Source organism: Anolis sagrei, chromosome 1 (genome assembly GCF_037176765.1).
Source record: "Anolis sagrei isolate rAnoSag1 chromosome 1, rAnoSag1.mat, whole genome shotgun sequence".
NCBI lineage: Eukaryota > Metazoa > Chordata > Lepidosauria > Squamata > Dactyloidae > Anolis > Anolis sagrei.
The window spans coordinates 338,511,037-338,524,810 of record NC_090021.1 but is presented as its reverse complement, the minus strand read 5'-3'; positions in this window follow the sequence as shown (position 1 = coordinate 338,524,810).

Genomic DNA, 13,774 nt, shown 5'->3' with positions numbered 1-13,774 from the left:
CCTCTCACCCAACCTTTTTAACTTGTATGCAGAACACATCATGCGAGGATGTGCGGGGCTTGACGAATGCAAAGCTGGGGTGGAAATTGCTGGAAGAAACATTAACAACCTCAGATATGCAGATGACACCACTCTGATGGCCGAAAGCGAGGAGGAGCTGAGGAGCCTGCTAATCAAGGTGAAAGAAGAAAGCGCAAAAGCCGGGTTGCAGCTAAACATCAAAAAAACCAAGATTATGGCAACAAGAATGATTGACAACTGGAAAATAGAGGGAGAAAACGTGGAGGCCGGGACAGACTTTGTATTTCTAGGCGCAAAGATGACTGCAGATGCAGACTGTGGCCAGGAAATCAGGAGACGCTTCCTTCTTGGGAGGAGAGCAATGTCCAGTCTCGATGGAATTGAACCAAACTTGGCACACAGTTCTCCCATGACCAACAGAAAATATACTGGAATAGTTTGGTGGGCAGTGTCCTTTGGTTTTGGAGTTGTAGTTCACCTACCTCCACAGATCACTGTGGACTCAAACAATGATGGATCTGGACCAAACTCTACACAAATACTCAATATGCCCAAATGTGAACACTGGTGGAGTTTGGGGAAAATAGAGTCTTGACATTGGGGAGTTGTAGTTGCTGGGATTTGTAGTTCACCTACAATCACAGAGCATTCCAAATCCCACCAACGATAGAATGGGGCCAAACCTCCCACACAGAACCCCCATAACTACCAGAGTGGGCCACAGCAACGCGTGGCAGGGGACGGCTAGTTTCAAATAAATTTAAACAAATAATTAGCCAATACCCAATTAGGGAGAAAATGTGGAGGCCGGACAGACTTTGTATTTCTAGGTGCAAAGATGAGTGCAGAGGCAGACTGTGGCCAGGAAATCAGAAGATGCTTCCTTCTTGGGAGGAGAGCAATGTCCAGTCTCGATAAAATAGTGAAGAGTAGAGACATCTGACTGGCAACAAAGATCCATTGCCTAGTCAAAGCCATGGTATTCCCTGTAGTCACCTACGGATGTGAGAGCTGGACCTTAGGGAAGGCTGAGCGAAGGAAGAGAGATGCTTTTGAGCTGTGGTGTTGGAGGAAAGTTCTGAGAGTGCCTTGGACTGCGAGAAGATCCAACCAGTCCATCCTCCAGGAAATAAAGCCCGGCTGCTCATTGGAGGGAAGGAGACTAGAGACAAGGTTGAAGTCCTTTGGCCACATCATGAGGAGACAGCAAAGCCTAGAGAAGAGAATTATGCTGGGGAAAATGGAAGGCAAAAGGAAGAGGGGCCGACCAAGGGCAAGATGGATGGATGGCATCCTTGAAGTGACTGGAGTGACCTTGAAGGAGCTGGGGGTGGTGACGGCCGACAGGGAGCTCTGGCGTGGGCTGGTCCATGAGGTCACGAAGAGTCGGAGACGACTGAACGAATGAACAACAACAAGGCATAGGGTGATTTTCTTCTGAAATTTGTTGATGTGCTCCTTTATTCTATAGAGGTAGCCCGCAACTTGCGAACAAGATAGGTTCTGTAGGTTTGTTCTTAAGTTGAATGTGTATGTAAGTCGGAACAGGTACATTTTAAAAATGTAATTCTAGCCCCCCCCCCTCCCCACACACACACACATGCATTCACACACACATACACACACACTAGCTTTGGCTAGCATAGGGAAGGGTGAACACTCCTGCTGTGTTTGTTTTGCTGTTTGTGCTCCTTTTCAGAGGTTTTCACCACACTTTCTGTCTCAATAAGAATTGGATTTTGGAAAATATGGCTTATTATGGAGACAAGGATTTGGAGAAAGCTTCAGTGGAGACCCCTTTTCCCAATGATAATCACTCTTCCAGGAGTTAATTTCTGAGGGGGAGATTTATCTCACTTCCTGTGGTTCCTGTTCTTAACTAGGGGTCATAGAATCATAGAGTTGGAAGAGACCTCGTGGGCCATCCAGTCCAACCCCATTCTGCCAAGAAGCAGGAAAATTGCATTCAAATCACCCCCGACAGATGGTCATCCAGCGCAAAAGCCGGGTTGCAGCTAAACATAAAAAAACCCCAAGATTATGGCAACAAGAATGATTGACAATGAGTCCAGGATCACATCCAAGCTGCATATTACATACTAGCCGTCCCCTGCCATGCATTGCTGTGGCCCAGTCTGTGTATATGTTTTGTGTGTGTATATGTTTGTGTATATGTGTATATATGTGTGTTTGCGTGTATATATATATATGGGTGTATATATGTGTGTACATATGTGTGTAATGTGTATTTCTGTGTTTATATGTGTATATGTATATTGTGTATATGTGTGTGCTTGTGTAAATGCGTATATGTGTGTATATATTTATATATATTTATGTATATGTGTGCATATATTTGTATGTGTATATTTGTGTGTGCTTGTCTATATATGTGTGTGTGTGTCTCTATGTATGTATGTATGTATGTATGTGTGCATGTGTATATATGTATATGACTGTATGTGTATGTGCTGGGAGTTTTGTGTGCGTGCATGTGTTTTTAGGAGTGATTGACACTCATTGGACTGTAAGGTGTATTGTGTTAAAATTTTGTGTCAATTCATCCAGTGGTTTCCGAGTTATGTTTTTACACACACACACACACAATGTAATGGCACCATGATGTCCTCACTCTTTCCTTGTTGGTCCAGATTTGCGCTCATTATCCAGCAGAGGGCCTGGGATGCAGGCCTGATGACCCCGTGGCTGCCCACGGCAAGTTTCTCATAATTAGACAAAACATCCTGCCAATTTCAATAGCAGACACATGATAATAGGGTCACAGCAAAGGGTTAGTAGAGCGATGAGGCACACAGCAGCCATCTTTCAAAGAGGATGCAAGAGGCGCTTGGTGACAGCATGCGTTTAATTCAGTGCATGATGCGGCGGTGACCCAAATGGGGCTGAGTCACAAGCAAAAGGCATCGACTTCCCCAAATTGGCTGAAATCATTTCTGCGTCACGAAAACCTGTAGCTTCTCATATGTCCGTAGCAGGATTATAGGTACGGAAAACAGGAGATACACAAGTATTACGTTATTGTTGTTGAAACTTCAAATATGATGTCATATGACAGGTTTATTACTTATAAACACAATATAGAAGAACAACTTCTCTTACCTTCATCCGTAGCTTTAAGATACAGAATGGGGGACGATGCCTGGCTCGAGAGCAGCACGTGTGAAAAAGATCTTGGAGTCCTCGTGGACAACAAGTTAAACATGAGCCAACAATGTGATGTGGCGGCAAAAAAAGCCAATGGGATTTTGGCCTGCATCAACAGGAGCCTAGTGTCTAGATCCAGGGAAGCAATGCTACCCCTCTATTCTGTTTTGGTTAGACCACATCTGGAATATTGTGTCCAGTTCTGGGCACCACAATTCAAGAGAGATATTAACAAGCTGGAATGTGCCCAGAGGAGGGCGACTAAAATGATCAAGGGTCTGGAGAACAAGCCCTGTGAGGAGCGGCTTAAGGAGCTGGGCATGTTTAGCCTGAAGAAGAGAAGGCTGAGAGGGGATATGATAGCCATGTATAAATATGTGAGAGGAAGCCACAGGGAGGAGGGAGCAAGCTTGTTTTCTACTTCCCTGGAGACTAGGACGCAAGGGAACAATGGCTTCAAACTACAAGAGAGGAGATTCCATCTGAACATGAGGAAGAACTTGCTGACTGTGAGAGCCGTTCAGCAGTGGAACTCTCTGCCCCAGAGTGTGGTGGAGGCTCCTTCTTTGGAAGCTTTTAAACAGAGGCTGGATGGCCATCTGTCAGGGGTGATTTGAATGCAATATTCCTGCTTCTTGGCAGAATGGGGTTGGACTGGATGGCCCATGAGGTCTCTTCCAACTTTTTGATTCTATGATTGTATGAGTCATAACAGTATCAAACTGCATTAATTCGATAGTGTAAATGTACACTGTTGACCACACAGAAAAATGCCAACCAAAAAGCACTACATTCATCGTGGAAGCTTTCTGTTCTCCATCAGCTTTCTAATCAGCCAATGGCACAGCTGGCTGGGAGTCAGCTGCATTAAGATCACCACTGACCGAAAGGTCATGAGTTCGAAGCCAGCTCGGGTCGGAGTGAGCTTCTGGCCTATTTTGTGCAGCTTACTGTCGACCTTTGCAGCCCGAAAGACAGTTGCACCTGTCAAGTAGGAAATTTAGGTACCGCTTATGCAGGGAAGCAAATCTAACTAATTAACAAGGCCATAAAAATCTCCAGCAAGCATGCAAAGAATGAGGAAGTACACAAGTGTTGGGGTTCAGCCTGATCCTGATCTGTGTGAACTGGATTCTCTGACAGTTTTTCCAACTGAGCAAGCTCTCCCTGACCCTGACAGTGTGGAATCTGTTCTTGATGCAGAGGTCAGCGGAGATGAAAACGAAACTCAACAGCTGGAGGAAAATGTTTTGGAAGTTAGCCGTGATATCACTAGCCGTGATATCTCTCCACCTGGGGTTTTTAATGAGGACCGAAGAGAACAGATAGTTAGAGACAGAAATGTTTCCCAGTTTCTACGAAGGTCACATCGTTTACAGGAGAGACAGGCCCAGACTTCAAAGTCAAGGGGCGTTGCAAAGAATAGCTTCTTTGGTTTAAGAGGCCTACTGCCAGGTGCCTCTTTAGATCAAGCAACGTTTGGGACTGTGGCTGTGCCTTGGCAGAATTCCTGTGTTTCATGGCCAGTAATCCCAGAGGCTTAGTTATCAAGTTCACGGTTAGTAAAAGGCTAACAGATTCCTGGTTCTTGTATTGTGGCTTTTGAAATTTTGCTCAAGTTCAGAGATTCTACTGACTGCTGTGTTTTTCTGTGGCTTTTTGACTTTGCATTTACCTTTCTTTTGTTACCAATTTTTCATCAATAAACAAGGATTGCTTTTCCTACAGTCCAGTGTGGTGGATTTAATCTTATGGTCTCGTTTCTTGAACTGGGATGCAACAACAAGTGTCACAAGTGGTCGGTGAACAGATAGCTCCCCTGGTGGTCAGAATACCGTCAAGAAAAGCTGGAGTGTTAAATTGCCTCTGTGTCTGTCTACATATGCTGTGTGACTATGGCATTGAATGTTTGCCATGTATATGTACATTGGAATCTGCCCTGAGTCAAACCACTGACCACCTGCTGCAATGCAACCTGAGCCCTGCCACATGCACGATGGAGGACCTTCTTGCAGCAACACCAGAGGCACTCCAAGTGGCCAGATAGTGGTCAAAGGACATTTAATCCACTACCAAGTTTGCAAAATCTGTGGGGGTTTTTTTATCTGTTTGTTTGTTTTGTTCTGTTAGAAATGTAATACAGTGTTCTGGTTGTGGATGACATGATAAATAAATAAATAAATAAATAGTTAAGATGGTCTGGGGAGAATTCAGTGCACCCACTTTCCTTCTTGGCTGCATGGGGCCCAGGGACAAAGGGTGATAAAAGGCTGAAAATAACCTTTTCCGCCTATTAACTATAACATTGTCTCTTTCCTTCCCTGTACAATATTTAACACCTTTGCCTGATGAAGAAACCAGTGAGTTGATAGTGTCATTCAGCAGCTAAAAAGGCCAATGTGATAATAGGCTGCATGAATTTGGAGTATAATGTTTTGATTGAGGGAAGTCATCATACCACTCTATTCTGTTTTGGTTGGATCTCACCAGAAATAACACTGTGTCTAGTTCTGGGTACCAGAATTGAGGAAGGATATTGACAAGCTGGAATGTGTCCAGAGAAGGGCAACCAAAGTGATCACGCGTTTGGAAACTATAAATCCCAGTGAGTATCAGTTTAGGGAGCTGGGGATGTTCAGCTTAGAGAAAAGAAGGCTGAGAAAAGGCGACATGAAAGCCAACAGAAAGGAGGAAACCATGAAAATGAACAAAATCTGGCTACCAGTATTAAAAAACTCTAAAATTACAACAGCACAACAACAGAGAGAAAACAAACAAGGACATCTAATCACCTCAACAAAAGTTTGCTCCAGGCACTGCCAGGCAATCAAATGCTAATCAAGGTGGTCAGTTGAAACATTCACACCTAGCTCCAGCAGACAAGAGTCCTTTGTCCCACCCTGGTCATTCCACAGATATATAAACCCCTTTTTCCTAGTTCCAACAGACCTCACTACCTCTGAGGATGCTTGCCATAGATGCAGGCGAAACGTCAGGAGAAAATGCCTCAAGACCATGGCCATATAGCCCGAAAAAACCTACAACAAACCATGTTTACATATTTAAAGGATGTCGTATTAGGAGAGAGCAAACTTGTTTTCTGCTGCTCTGAAGACTAGGACACGGAGCAATGGATTCAAATTGCAGGAAAAGAAATTCCGCATGACCAATCTCTACAGCAAAGGGCAACGTAGCATCATTTCCATGGTGTGTGTGTGTTTTTCTTTGGAGAGACTTACCAGGCTTGAGATGTGCCTTGTGCAGTGGAGCATGAAGGACAGGCAGCAATGACACAAATCGCATGGGACAGTCAGTGGGGTCAAATGGAGCATGCTCTGCCCTTGTGGGTCAACACAGAAGCTGATGCCACCCAGGGAGCAAGGATCGGCAAATGCAACTGAAATCAGCCACTGGTGCAAATAAGATTCCTCCCAGAATTACAGAGGAGCTTGAATCAAGTAGTGAGGAAACTGTTATTCAAAGGGTTGCATTCCATTTGGGCATTCCTGATGATGGAAAATAGCATCTACTTTGTGGAAGATGCATGTCTCAGTTACAATGAGATTTAAAACAAAAGAAATAGCTTTGCTATGCCTAGACATTCTCTTTGTTCCTTTTGTTTACTTTCCATGCTTTTTTGCATTGTAGGAGAGATGTCTCTAGCATTCATGAGGTTCTCACCTTGGATCCTGTACTGCTGGGATATAATAAATGAAATTAAAATAGATAACACGGAACTATGAATGATGAACATGGAATGGCCAGACGATGTTACTGGATAATGTTTTTAACAGGATGACACCAATGATTATATGCTTTAATGGTTTTTATATATGTTTTATAAAAAACATATATTAAAAAGTGGGTGCTAGAAACAATATCATACGAAAGCTGACTGGCACAACCTGGGGATCACAACCAGATACAGTGAAGACATCTGCCCTTGCGCTGTGTTACTCTGCTGCTGAGTATGCATGCCCAGAGTGGAACACATCTCACCACGCTAAAACAGTGGATGTGGCTCTTAATGAGACATGCCGCATTATCACGGGGTGTCTGCGCCCTACACCACTGGAGAAATTACATTGCTTAGGCTGACATCCGCCAGGAAGTAGCAGCCAATAGTGAAAGGACCAAGGCAGAGACATCTCCAGCTCATCCCCTGTTTGGGTATCAGCCAGCACGTCAACGACTTAAATCTAGAAATAGTTTTCTAAGATCCACAGAGACACTCGCTGGAACACCTCAGCAAGCGAGAGTCCAAAAGTGGCAGGCTCAAACCCAGAACCTCAACCAATGGCTGATACCAAATGAGAGGCTCCCCCCTGGGCACACAGAGGACTGGGCGACTTGGAAGGCACTGAACAGACTGTGCTCTGGCACCACGAGATGCAGAGCCAACCTTCAGAAATGGGGCTACAAAGTGGAATCCTCGACATGTGAGTGTGGAGAGGAGCAAACCACTGACCACCTGCTGCAATGCAACCTGAGCCCTGCCACATGCACAATGGAAGACCTCCTTGCAGCAACACCAGAAGCACTCCAAGTGGCCAGCTACTGGTCAAAGGATATTTAATCAACTACCAAATTTACAAATGTTGTATTTTGTCTGTTTCTTTGCTTTGTTCTATTAGAAATGTAATATAATTGACTGGTTGACCTAACACAACAAAAATAAAATATCTGTTTTATATTGATTGTTTTTAATTGCACATTTATTTATTTATTTATTTATTTATTATTTATTATTTGCACTTGTTAACCGCCACTCTCAGCCCGAAGGCGACTCGTGGCGGTGTACAGAACATAGAACATAAAGACAACAGTTACAGTAAATCAGGATCATAACACACATCTTACTAACACACAGCTAATTAAACTAAAAATCCGCTTCGTCTTGTTTGGGTCATAATCAGTCTCGTCGTCATAGCCATTCCGGTGGTCATTCCAAAATATAGCACTTAATTGAAGGCCTTTTCGAAGAGCCAGGTTTTCAGGCCCTTACGGAAGGCCATGAGGGAGGGCGCCTGTCTAATTTCAGCAGGGAGGGAGTTCCACAGCCGGGGGGCCACCACCGAGAAGGCCCGCTCTCTAGTCCCCGCCAAGCGTGCCTGTGAGGCAGGCGGGACCGAGAGAAGGGCCTCCCCGGATGATCTCAAGGTCCTCGTGGGCTCGTAGGCCGAGATGCGGTACTCAAGGTATTTTGGGCCGGAACTGTTTAGGGCTTTGTAGGTTAGCACCAGCACCTTGAATTGGGCCGGGTAGCTGATCGGCAGCCAGTGGAGCTGGGACAGCAAGGGCGTTGTGTGCTCCCTGCGTCCCGCTCCGGTTAACAACATGGCTGCCGCGCGCTGGACTAGCTGGAGCTTCCGGGCCGTCTTCAAGGGCAGCCCCACGTAGAGAGCGTTGCAGTAGTCGAGGCGGGATGTGACCAAAGCGTGTACCACCGTGGCCAAGTCAGACTTCCCAAGATACGGGCGCAGCTGGCGCACGAGCCGAAGCTGTGCAAATGCTCCCCTGGCCACCGCTGAAACCTGGGGATCCAGGCTCAGCGATGAGTCCAGGGTCACACCCAAGCTGCGAACCTGCGCCTTCAAGGGGAGTGCGACCCCGTCCAGCACAGGCTGTAACCCTATACCCTGTTCGGCCTTACGACTGACCAGGAGTACCTCTGTCTTGTCTGGATTTAATTTCAGTTTGTTCGCCCTCATCCAGACCGTCACAGCGGCCAGGCACCGGTTCAGGACTTCGACAGCCTCCTTAGTAGCAGGTGGGAAGGAGTGACAGAGTTGGACGTCATCTGCGTACAGGTGACACCGCACCCCGAAACTCCGGATGATCTCACCCAGCGGCTTCATGTAGATGTTAAACAGCATGGGGGACAGTATGGAGCCCTGAGGAACACCACAGATCAAAGGCTGTGGTGTTGAGCAGGAGTCCCCCAATAACACCTTCTGGGTGCGACCCTCCAGAAATGACTGGAGCCACCGCAAAGCGGTGCCCCCAAGGCCCATCTCTGCAAGGCGTCCCAGAAGAATACCGTGGTCGACGGTATCGAAGGCCGCTGAGAGGTCCAGGAGCACCAACAGGGACACACTCCCCCTGTCTAGCTCCCGGCGGAGATCATCCACTAAGGCGACCAAGACCGTCTCGGTACCATGTCCCGGTCTGAAGCCAGACTGTGCCAGATCCAGATAATCCGTGTCTCTCAAGAATACCTGGAGTTGTGAGGCCACCACGCTTTCCATGACTTTGCCCAAGAAGGGAAGATTGGAAACAGGCCGAAAGTTGTCCAATTTAGTGGGGTCCAGTGATGGTTTCTTCAACAGCAGCTTTATAATAGCCTGTTTTAGGCTCGCTGGAATCGTGCCTTCCCGAAGGGAGGCATTAACCACCACCGTTACCCACTCAGCCAATCCCCCTCTGGCCTCTTTCAGAAGCCAGGATGGGCAGGGGTCTAGGATGGACGTGGTGGGCCTCATTCCTCCAAGTATCTTGTCCACATCCTCGGGTTTCACAAACTGAAAAGAATCCATCAAAATAGGACAAGCAGGTGCTTGTGTCACATCCACAGAGACTGCATTTAATGTGGCGTCCAGCCCAGAACGGATCAAAGCGACTTTGTCTGCAAAGAACCGAGCAAATGCTTCACAGCGCGTGTCCAAGTTGTCAGGGCTCCCACCTGAGGTAGGGGGAGTTAAAAGACCTCTGACAATCCGAAACAACTCCGCCGGACGGTTTTTTGCAGACGCAATAGTAGCCGCAAAGAAAGTCTTCTTTGCGGCTTTTATTGCTGCGGCATATGCCCTTAAAAAGGACACAAACCGTGCTCGATTTGGCTCGCTTGGGTCCGAGCGCCACACGCTCTCTAGTTCCCTCTTCCTTCGCTTCATCGCTGCCAGCTCCTCAGTGAACCAAGGAGCTGGTTTAGCTCGGTTACTTGAGAGGGGACGTTCCGGAGCGATCCTGTCAATTGCCCTGGTCATCTCCCCATTCCAGAGAGCGACCAAGGCCTCGACATGGTCACCTACCGAGGTGGCGGGAAAATCCCCAAGAGCCATCAGGAATCCGTTCGGATCCATAAGCCTCCTGGGGCGGACCATCTTAATGGGTCCTCCACCTTTGCGGAGGTTAGGGGGCGCAGTGAATGCCTGACGCTGAACTGTGCCAATCTGTAACCCGCCTTGAGTCGCCATATGGCTGAGAAAGGCGGGCCATAAATATTGCAAATAAATAAATAAAATAAATAAACTCATGGTAAACTTGATTATCATCTTCAACATCACCATTGTGTCTTCAGGCTTCTGCACCCTTCTTTTGCTAAATGCGAAAGGATGGTTTCCAAGAGACATCACAACTCCTGAGGATGCCTGCCAATTTGCCATAGATGTGGGCAAAACATCAGGAGAGAATGCTTCTTATTATTTCGTATCAAAAGAATTGCATAAATTAGTATCAAACTGATAAAAATAGAAGGAGCGCGGGTGGCTAAATATCCTTTGACCAAAAACGAGCAACAGCAATGGCATTGTCTGTAGCCTCCAAGAATTCCTCCTCTGTACATGAGGCAGGGCTTAGTGGACGAGCATACTGATGCGGAGTTGTCTGTTCTGCTCCACGGTCACACAAGGTGTGGGATTCTTTTAGGTAGTGCCATTTTGCCAGGTTGTCTTTTGATCTGCCCACTCCACTTCTGAGTCTGTTCAGGGACTTCCAAGTTGCCCATTCTTCATTTGCCCCACGAGGAAGACTCTTGGGGGGGCCATCCAGATGGGATTTCCTGGTCTAGCTGCCCAGAGGGATACCCTTACTGTTGCTGGGGGGACGCCAAGAGGAGTGGTAGTACTCATAAAGCTTTTCCTTGATTTGAGTCTACTGGGAGAAGGCTGGTAGCCTTGTAGTGGTGGCTTTCACAGGGTTCAATCTTATTTCTCTCACATTTAGCAACAACGTCCCATCGCACATCATGAGGAGCAATGCCAGCTAGCTTGTAGAGTTTATCAACAGGTGTAGGTTTAAGACACCCTGTGATTATTCCGCATGTTTCATTCAATGCTATGTTCATCTGCTTTGCATTGGCAGACTTATACCAAACTGGGCAGGCATACTCGGCAGTTGAGTACGACAAGGCTAGGCCTGATGTTCTTATTAATTTTGGGTCTGCACCCCATGTTTCCGCAGGATGTTATTGCGTGCAGCTAGGTTGTGCTTGGTGTTCAAGCAGTGTTTACTATATGCTAGTGTTCGATCTAAGGTGATACCAAGATATTTAGGATGGAAACAATGTTCAAGCTCTTGACCTTCCCAGGTGACTTTCAATTTCCTGTTGTCTTCAGTTGCGTAGGTGGAAAGCACACACTTGTGTCTTGGCAGGGTTAGGCTTCAGGTGGTTATCTTTGCAGTAGCTGGAGAGCTCTTTCAAGGCATTTGAAGAATGCTTCTGGAACATGGCCATACAGTCCAGAAAACTCACAGTAACCCAGTGATTCCGACCATGAAAGCCTTCAACAACACAAAAGGATCAAGGGTCTGGAGAACAAGCCCTATGAGCAGCGGCTTAAGGAGCTGGGCATGTTTAGCCTGAAGAAGAGAAGGCTGAGAGGAGATATGATAGCCATCTATAAATATGTGAGAGGAAGCCACAGAGAGGAGGGAGCAAGCTTCCTTTCTGCTTCCCTGGAGACTAGGATGCGAAACAATGGCTTCAAACTACAAGAAAGGAGATTCCATCTGAACATGAGGAAGAACTTCCTGACTGTGAGAGCTGTTCGGCAGTGGAACTCTCTGCCCCAGAGTGTGGTGGAGGCTCCTTCTTTGGAAGTTTTTAAACAGAGGCTGGATGGCCATCTGTCAGGGGTGATTTGAATGCAATATTCCTGCTTCTTGGCAGAATGGGGTTGGACTGGATGGCCCATGAGGTCTCTTCCAACTCTTTGATTCTATGATTCTATGAAAGGATAGTTGTTTGGTTCAAAATCAAAAAACTACACTTTACTACAGGATTTGAAGTCTGCGCTTAAGTTTTCATTCTGAGTTTCTTTAGGTCCAGGGCATACCAACATTATGCCCTTTTGTTGCCCACTGAATTGGAATCCTGTTAGTAATTGACACATGCATAGGGCAACTAAATCCACAAAGGCACAGTGCCTGTATTGGTGAACAAAAATGCACAAACTATGTCATTCAAGCTTTCAGAATTCATCAGGTTCTTCACCAGACTCACTTGGAAAAACATGGTGTCCAGTTCTGGGCCCCACAATTCAAGGAGATGGACAAGTTTGAATGTGTCCAGAGAAGTGAGACCGAAATGGTCAAAGGTCAGGAGACCATTAATCCCTCTGACCGGTGGCTTAGAGATTTGGGGATGTTTAGCTTGGAGAAGAGAAAGTTGAGAGATAGACAGGAGAGCCATGTTGAAATATTTGAAAGGCGGTCCCATTGAGGAGGGGGCAAACTTTCTTCCTGCTGCCTCAGAGACCAGGACACAATGGAGCAATCGATTCAAACTACAGGAAAAGAGATTCCACTTAAATATATGCAAAAGTACAATCAGGAGACTATCAATTGGCAAATTGGGGCAAATAAAAGCTTGATGGAGTCTGAGGATTATGGGACAACAGGGGAAAGGATTTGGAAAAATCTGCAACTAGAAGGAGAGCAGCTGAGGCTAAGTTTTCTCTTCCTGGCTGAGTCATCTCCAAAACCTACCATGGTACCAAGGATAGATAATGTATGGAGTTATCTATGGGGTTGCAGTATGACCCCCATGTCTGCAGACTTGGTATCTACAGTTTCATTTGTCCATGTCTGACCAAAATATGCCCTCTGCAAGCATTTTCTATGTCCTCCAATACAAGTCGGTGACATTCTTGAGCTTGAGTCCATTATTTCAATAGAGTTTGCAAAGTCTGGGTCCATACTGTACATGATGCATTAGTGATTTCAAATGTTATAGAAGTGAATGGGCCAATAACTGTGAGATACATGATTCTAGTGTGCAGTGAACATCGATGGCACTACATTGATAATAGAAACTTGTGTAAAACTCTGTTTCTACTGAAGAAGGGTTTCTGCATTGGATAAAAAATTCCAGCTACTTTGGAAGGGAAATGTAGAATTCCGTATCCTTGGCATTTTGGACATTTTCTTCTACCCCTAAGCTACCCTGATAACCTGCTGGAGTTAGCTGGAGGCTGTCCAAACGCTGAAACAAAACATTAACAAACATTGCGGCCACTTCAAATTCCCTCTCTAATCCAGGAATTTGCATCCTTGCCCCTTGCGGACAATCAGACAATCGGTTCTCTGTGTTGCGGAGCACTGAGTGCCAAAACTTAAAACTGGATCAAATCTCTTTGGGAATGGATGGAGAAGCAGCCAAAGTTTGTACAGCTGTACCGGAAACGGACAAAGATTAAGTTATGGTTATTTCTGTGGGCTGTTCAGAAGGCCAATGACCTCCCTTTTCCAGTGCTTAAAATTGGAGGAGTCTGAAGTGTAAGGAAAATCAGGCTTCCCTTACCTGCTCTCTTGCTATACTGCAGCTCCCATTATGCCCAGGTATCATTTATATGAGGTGCTTTTGCTT